The sequence below is a fragment of the Centropristis striata genome, chromosome 18 (genome assembly GCF_030273125.1).
Source record: "Centropristis striata isolate RG_2023a ecotype Rhode Island chromosome 18, C.striata_1.0, whole genome shotgun sequence".
NCBI classification, from domain to species: Eukaryota; Metazoa; Chordata; class Actinopteri; order Perciformes; family Serranidae; genus Centropristis; species Centropristis striata.
Window position 1 is genome coordinate 18,541,690 of NC_081534.1, and position 8,660 is coordinate 18,550,349.

Here is an 8,660-nt window from a genome sequence, read left to right on the forward strand (position 1 = left end):
ACTTCCTGCATTTACGTATTTTTATTTACTGTTTAAACTGTCTTACCCGAAAGTTTTTTTGCCCTAGACCTAGGTCACTTTTTTTACAACATAAATCCACAGAACCTGCAGCCTTTTACCATAGACCATACATGTGTGCTATTTTTAGAACGCGCCGTTGTACCGCAGCCGGCGGTACATACCTACGTGATGTAATTAGTGGGACTGACACACGACCTCCTGTGCCCTTTATGTTGGAGAACTTGTTGGGTAGACAATTCCATGGATGGATTATAAGAATGGATACTGAAGATGGTGCCTCATTCAGTCCAACAAGAATTGCTCGCCTGGTGTATTTTCCATAAAGTGTCTCGCTTCGGGCTGTACTTCGATTGTACCTGACCCACTAAACATGTGCTGTAGTGTTTTGCTCTTGCTGGTCCCCTCTACTTCCCACTTGTTTGCTCAAAGGAAGTTTTGCAATAATGAAACAAAAAATGTGTAATTGAAAGTAGGGCTAATTAGTCAATGATTGATCGATTTAAAAAAAAAAAAAATTAAGTCGATCACATGGAATTTTTTTAATCAATCTGTGTATTTTTTTATTTAAATTTTTTCTATGACTGTGTATCAGTGCTGACTGAACTGAAACACGCAAAGCGTTCAGTTCTGCGGCCGTAGGTCAATAAGCCAATGAGCTGAGAATTAAGTTGTGTGAGAAGTAGATTGAGCAGAGAAAAAAACATGTAAAATCATTGTGATTAGCTCTAGTATATTCCTGTCTCACCGGCAAGTAATTGGTTTGCTTGCGAGCTTTAGTTGTTCAAAAACAAGCCATGTTAGTTTCCTGCTTTGTTAGCCTTTTTGTTTGTTGTTGTAAAGTCAGGGAAGTGGTTGTAGTTTAGGGAGTCCCAAGATGTGAGTTTGTAACAGAGCTTGTGTTGATATATTATGTCAAACTCTGCCTCCTTCTCCTTTTTCTAACTCTGTCAGTCTTATGTGGAATGATTTTTCTTTCCCATCAAACAATCCCTATTACAGCTGCTGGAAATAAATGTGTTGGCTTGTTTAGGTTCACAGAATGTGAAAAAATCTGAACATTAAAGAAACAAAGCAGAGAAAAAACAGCAAAGCATAACAGCTAATTTGTTTATCAGCTCAGATCAGTTTTAATCTAGCCTCCCTATGAACTTCCATGTACATTCCAGGGAAAACCATTAAGCGATTTATCTCTGCTCACTCACAACCCCACCATAAAGCGCAGATTTGTGGAAAATAAACAAGCTATCAGGCCTAAATGTGCTCCATCCTTTGTCTCTGATCCCCACGTGCCGTTACGCAACATACATGACTACACAGACGTCTCTGATGTCCCGAGCTGCTTTGAAACTAAACTGACTGTACATTTGGTACTCGTTCACTTGCTCCATCTGTCACAGTCTCGCTGTAATGGCAAGACGACTCGGTGAGTATAAGGGATCAAAGAGTGAAGAAGCTGGATGATGGAAGCCGACTTTAGTTTTCTTTAGATTTCAACATCAGGAGATTCCTGTTAAGACTTTAGTCTGCCATATGTAAAGGTCGAACTGAGGTTAAGAGCTTCATTGCCTTGTATATTGTTTGAATAACTGCTTTTTGATGAAACATGAGGGAAAACTTTGTCTGAGCAGTGTGTGCAGATCCTGCAGATATATTTGGCAGTTATAATTAAAAAGTTTGGTTTATTTATTGAAAAGTCATGCAATGGATAGAAATGTTGCATGCCATTCATTAAAAACATATCAACCCTCCTGATATGTTCGTTTTTTCAAGAACAGCAGTAACCCGAGGCATGTTTAATTATCCAAAAATGTAAGAAACTAAAAAATCCCAGTAAACATTGTTTATATTTCATTAATAACTCCATTACCAACTAACCATTTCAATCAATATTTAGTGCAATGGTGTTCTCTACCTCTCACAGATCATGGTTCAATGAGGATAATTTAATTGTTTTTCTTTAAAAATCCATATTGAACCTTTTTTTTAAAAACATTGGAACAACCTACATATAAAATACAATGGTTTTAAATGACATTGATGTATTCAAAATTTAATTTTACATTTTAATTTTTTTTCTTTTTATGAAAAAATACTTTTTTTTTAGATTTTTAAACTTTGAAATGGGTCAATTTGACCCACAACATAAGAGAAGGGTTAAATAACATATTTTTCCTTCGTACATTCACTCAGTCTTTTGACTCGTGTGGAGGGCACCACCTTGCAGGTGATATTTTCGCCTGGACATTCCTCTGTGCGGTTATGTTTGTTCAGCTCTTTTGCATGCAAAGGTCAACTCCACATGCATCGTTATTGGGTGCCCCAAGCCCTTCACGTTTTCACTTCTTATCACTTGTAATGAGGACCAGTTTGTCCTCACAAGGACTCCTTCTTTTTACCCAACAAGATACAGACCTCTGCACTCCTGTGAAGCTACGTAAATGCCTCATGTTGGATTCCTCAGGGGATCAACACCACATTCCTCAGTTTGGAGGGTTCTTCCATATAGAGATATGTATGTGGCTGATGGGAAACAGAGGCCAGTTGGTGTGACAGAGAAAACCCAGGTCTTTTCTTCTCGTTAATCAAAACTGTAAAGCAACCAGTCTTTTGTTGGGAGGGGTAACATTGCATGCAGCTTTCGACATTCATGTGCGTGAGCTTTAGAGCAATATATTTACAAATCCAGCCTGATTTATGAGGCCTGATACATAAATGCAGGAGAGTTCTTTGAGTGAGCATTGACCTCGCCTCAAAGTGAGGGTGTGGAGATACTTTGAAGTCTTCTATGAAGCCGATGCATTCAGTGGGAAACTTCAATCTGTGGCAGGTTTGGAGCAACACTGCACGTTTGTCCTGCCTGCAGAGCTCAGAGTGCCACGAGCAGGAAGTTTAAAAATACTGCATGTTTTAATGAGATACCATGTCTCTGTAACAAGTAACCAATGTCTGTGAAGCTGTAGCTGTGATTAGTGATTAGAGAAATTAACTAAATGCCCTCTGAAGGTCATTTTATTTAACGTTATTAATTATAACTGAGCTCATATAACTCTCGGGATCGTATACCAACCACAAACCTCACCACAACCTCAATAGGTAAATAGGAATTCCTACACATAATTTGTGAAAATGCATCAATGTGTGCAGAAACATATAAAAAATATTATATGATTAACTAAAAGGGCATTTGGAGAAGGCATTTCCTGTCTTGCAATGTCAAAATTCTGACCTAAGGGCTGGATTTTAGTGTATTTCCTCACTCGGGAGCTATTCTTTCTAAATATTACGAGCTTTAATGAATGTAGAATGGATGCCGTATCTCACAATGTTAACAAAACTGAAAAATAATTTGTGTATCGGCCCAGTTTTGGATCCGTACCAAAAGGCGCGTTTCCATTAGGTAATTTTCCCTCAAGTGAGCCGCTATGGGTGTGGCTTAGGAGAGAGGGTCGCCCAAGATCCGCCCAACTTCACCGGTTAGCGGCTCAGGTAGCGGCTCAGAAAGTACCTGCCTCGGGTAAGTACTTTCTGAACTGCTACTGAGCCGCTACTAATAGTCGACGCTGATTAGATACGGTTGAGATGGCGATTTCGCACATGTGTGATTCACTCGCAGACTGGACGCTGAGGGGTTAACATCTTCGGCTCTGACTGCAGCTGGGAGAGACTGCTGCAGGACTGCGCCGCTTGTGAGTACTTTGGGATGGCGCCTGCTACTCGTAGCGAAGAGTAGGAATGAGTCTCCAAAAGCCTCCAATAACACCAGAAAAAGTCGTTAGATTTGTCGCTAGTCGCTTTTTTGAAAAGAGTCGCTAGAGGGGTCTGAATCGTCCAAATATAGCATGGTATAGGAACAGAGGCCGAGGGGAGCTAACTAGTGTGCAGAGCCAAAACATTCAGCTGCTTTCCAAAAAGTATTCAGAAAGTACTCAGTGGAAACACACCTACAGTTTTCTGGATTCTTCCTTTTTTGCCCAAGTTTAATGAAAATCGGACCAGTTGTTTTTTACGTAATCCTGAGTCCAAACTGAGTCAAAAACTTTATCTCCTAGGCAGAGGTAAGAAATCAATCCTCAGACTTCTTTCAAAGAACCAAATTAGCTGGATTACAATAAACAGGATTATTTTAACTTGATAACAGGGGCTCAATCAGTGACTTCTTAACGGAGAAGGTAAGAAAGGAGACATAAACATTATAATAATAATAATAATAATAATAATAATGTTTTGGACACATGTGCTGAGTGGTCATGTCTTAACATCCCTCTGTGACATAGTTGAAAATACTGTTTGCATGTCACACAGAGGTCAGGGCCAGCTTGGATCCCCAAGGCGATAAAGGTTCAGTGTTTCACTCAAGGACACTGTGACAGGTGTGAACGTGCTGGCTTTCCCTGGAATCAAACAGAAACTCTAGGTATGGGAGTTATGAAACAGCGTCTGTCCCCACTGTAGGGAGTCCCAGTCTCTCTATTGTAGCTACCACTCTACTCTCAAGCATCCCACCTGAGAAACCAGCAAGAAATCTCTTGGAAAATGAACACATATGTTGGGATTAGACACGGCTGAGATGTGTGTTGCATATTTAACATTTCCAGCTGCAGAGTTCTTGTCTGCTTTGAGCCAGCAGGTGTTTTACTGAAGAGTGTTGAAACTCTTGAGGAGACAAATGTAAAGAGTTAATATTCTCAACTTGTGCTGCTTTGTTTCTGTGAAAAGATATGGACTGTCTATTGGGAGAAAAGTCATCTCTTTCCTGTTCCACATGTGTGATTATCTGTATGTGAAATTTCAGTGTTTTTAAGGGTAGTGTTTGGTGTAGTGTGACAGCAGGAGCAGGGGTCGGTATGCTTACGCAGGTCAAAGAAGTAGTCCACTTCAGACGCTCAGTGGGGGGAGCTGAAGATGAGAAGCATGCCGGTGAGTAGAAAGGGTCTTTCCTGACTTCAGAAGAAACCAGAGGAGAAGAGCCCAGCTGTGATTGATATCACATTTCTTGGCAAGACCCCCACCCCGCGTAGCAGCCCAATTGGTATAAGTTAGGTGTTGACCTTGAGTGGTTAGGTCCAAGATAGCCAATGGGCAGGAGATAGAAACTGAACAAATTAGGTTTCTGAGCATGGATGCAAAGCCAATCCCAGCTCATGAATGCTATGTAGGACCGGTCTCGCTCTTAAAAGCAGTGGAACCCATAGTAATGCAGAAAGATGTCGTCCCCATCCTGTGTCCACTAAAGCACTTTTTTCCTGAGGCCAGCATATTTTTAAATTACTTTAATACTAATGCCGGTCTTCTGTGTGGAGTTTGTATGTTCTCTCTGTGTCAGAGTGGGGTTTCACCAGGTACTCCGGCTTCCTCCCACAGTCTAAAAACATGTACTTAGGTCTAATTGGTGTTGAGGTGGGGATTTTATTAAGTGCACAGTCCTCTGTGTGCGTATGGAGAATAAGCAGAACATACTCAGTGTCTTCTTTAGCCTCTCGGCATATTTATTCGACACATGTTCGGACAGTCATGAACCGCCGTGTCCTCTCTTCATCATGGCTCGCTTACACATACAGAACAACAACATCGGGCTTAAAATGGGTGGTCCAGGTCCTGTCCAGGTGAACCCGCCTCTAGCCCAATGTCAGCTGGGATCGGCTCCAGCCCCCTGAGACCCGTTTTCGGATAAGTGGTTAAGAAAAATGAATGAATGAATAAATTACAATGGGAGTGGTGCCTTGCTGCTATGCATAGGCATTTTTTCTGGTCGCCAAGAGTTTAAACTTAAATTTAAAATGCTACGCTTGTCACTGTCACTTTTTACTCAGACATCCAATCACAGTAGAGGAGGGGCAGGACAAATACCACAAAGACCATTCAATCAGTCATTATCCTTAACCACTTTTACAACCTCTGCAGGGGGCTGGAGCCGATCCCAGCTGACATTGGGTGAGAGGCGGGGTACACCCTGGACAGGACTCCAGACTATCACAGGACTGACACATAGAAACAGACAAACACGCTCTCATTCACTCCTACAGACAATTTAGGGTCAGCAATGAATTTAAGCTGCATGTCTTTTATTCTATATTGTACCAACCAAGTGCAAGCACCCCAGCTTAAAAAACACTGTCCCATTTCTTGCAAGACAAAAATTTCACTTTCTGTACCACAAGATGTTTGCAGTGCGGTTCTTGGCCTCTCAATTTAATTCCCACCAACCCCTGATGGGTCATGGGGGGTGTGAACTGGAACGGAAAGGATGATAGCGCACAGACACTCCTTCTCTCTCACCACAGCCCCCCTGAACGTACCCCACCCCTCGTTTCCTGTGGCTTGAGCTGAGGGGAACAGTTGCACACCCTGATAAGCCCGCTCGGAGGGAAGCCTATGCAGGCGAGTAATCAGCATGTTAGATGCAAGTAATCAAGAACAATCACAAGCTCTCATCATGTTTATGTTGCGGTGGCTCTTTTATGCTATTTATGTGAAGGGCAATTGAATAGCATCCCGTCGTGTTTCACGCCAGTCGGTCCTGACACAACACATCCGGTAGATATTTCTAATTTCAGGTGAGATGGAAAGGAACTTTTGGCAACAAGTAGAGGCCAAATGGAAACAGTTAAGCCTTGAATAAATTTTTTAGATAAGGTTTTGATTCCTGTTTCAGTAAACCGTTGCATCTCCACAACATGAACATATCCCCCTACACAAGCACCTATGTACTTACAAGGCTTTGCACACAACTGCATATGCTGATAGGCAGCTGTGTTTGAAGACGGCTGAGAGCGCTCAAATGCTTAACAGGTGTGTGTGTGTGTGTGTGTGTGTGTGTGTGTGTGTGTGTGTGTGTGTGTGTGTGTGTGTGTGCATGCAAGGACTTTGCGGCATGCCTATCGAGTTACCGTGGGATGTGCAACAGGCATCAGTCATAACGGTGCAGACAGAGGAGCGTGAGTAGAGTATGAACGCTGTGGAACCAGAACCACATGCACAAAACGTGATACAAAGAAATTGCAGTTATGCGGTTTTACCTTGACAGCAGGAAGATGTACAGTACCTAACCCTATGGAACCTGTTCAAGCTTTTTAAAGAGGTGGTTTTGGTACTGGATGGTTGCTAGTTTAAATCCTGCAGGGTAAATGTTATATCCTTAGCTTTAAGTTAATTCTGTTTTTTTTATATTTTTTTTTTATCCCTGGCATGTGTTTTTATTTTGTTTTATTGACTTTTATTTATTATTATTATTATTATTATTATTATATTTTTAATTATTATTATTATCCAAAAAAGTAATTTATGGTTGAAATTTTTTGTTTTTCAAAGTTTTATTTATTTATTTATTTACTTACTGTGAAACCAACACATTGGACTGCATGTTTGAATAAAACATTCTATATAAATTAAGTTGAATTGACTTGAGTAAGCCAAATCAAACAGAGTGAGTTTTAGCAGACTGGGGTAGCATTTTGCAATTGTTTTCAATAAGTTTGAAGTGCTTTGCTGAACTCTTCATGTTTCTGCAGGATCACATTTTGAGCATTAAAGATTTTAAGAGAATAGATTCACTGTATGGTAGTTGTTGCTGGGAAATATATCAATAACGTTACATGGGACTAGATATTTATACGATTTTGGGCATCAAAGCATTGTAATATGGCATAAATGTTGTGTTTTCCTGGTTTTAAAGGCTGCATTACAGTAAAATGATTTTTCCGAACTTTCCATAAAAATTCTAGTGGTTCTGGTATTTGCCTTAACTCACTCACTGATTATTTATTAAAATTGTCATTGTGTAAAGTCACCTCTACAATATCCTCATTATATCTAGGTATTTGGAAAAAATATTATTTTTGATTTTCTGCATAACATAAGAATGGTAGTTACAATTACGTAATACTTAGATGGCATTTGCTGGTTTCCTGTGTAAGTTTGGCTCCATGAAGGCCTTTTATGTCTACAAATTTGTCTCAACCCATGCTTACAGTTCACAGATACAGTGTGCTGCCTGTGTGCAGGGGGGCGGGGAGAGTTTGGTTACTTTGTAGTGTCGTGGGACTTCTTCTATTTGCTTGCACACAGAGATAAATCTTTGCTTTACTTTGTAGTTTCCTCAATTATAAAGATAACACGAGCAACTTTTTCGTCTCAGACCGCTGCAAGCATGGAATTTATAATAACAATTTTTAATTTAGGCGCTTCGTCTGGTGGAAAAAGTGACAAAAAATGGATTCAAACAGGTGCGACATTTCACTGCGAAGCCACATTTTCCTTTTCCGTTTTAAATGTCAGGCTCATTGTGTGTTTAACAGTTACAGGATGAGTGGAGATGCGCCAAAGAACACATAATAGCACCTCTGTTGTTTTGTTTGCTTTTGATTTCCCACAGTCTTTATCCTAATTCTTTAAAACCCACCCAGCCTTAAAGGCATTGCCTGTCATGTTGTTGGAGCGATGCCACTGGAAGGCAGCGCTGCAGCTTCCTCAGTAGCACATCCTGATGTCACGCTGCCTTTTAAACGCAGAGCCTCCGGACATTGATGTTGTAATTGCTTTATCTAGTGCAACTTCTTTAAATGACGCCTAATTGAGGGGCCTTTCGCCGCACCCTTTCCTCATGTGGCTCCACGCGGCAATCAACCTGCCACGTTATCACC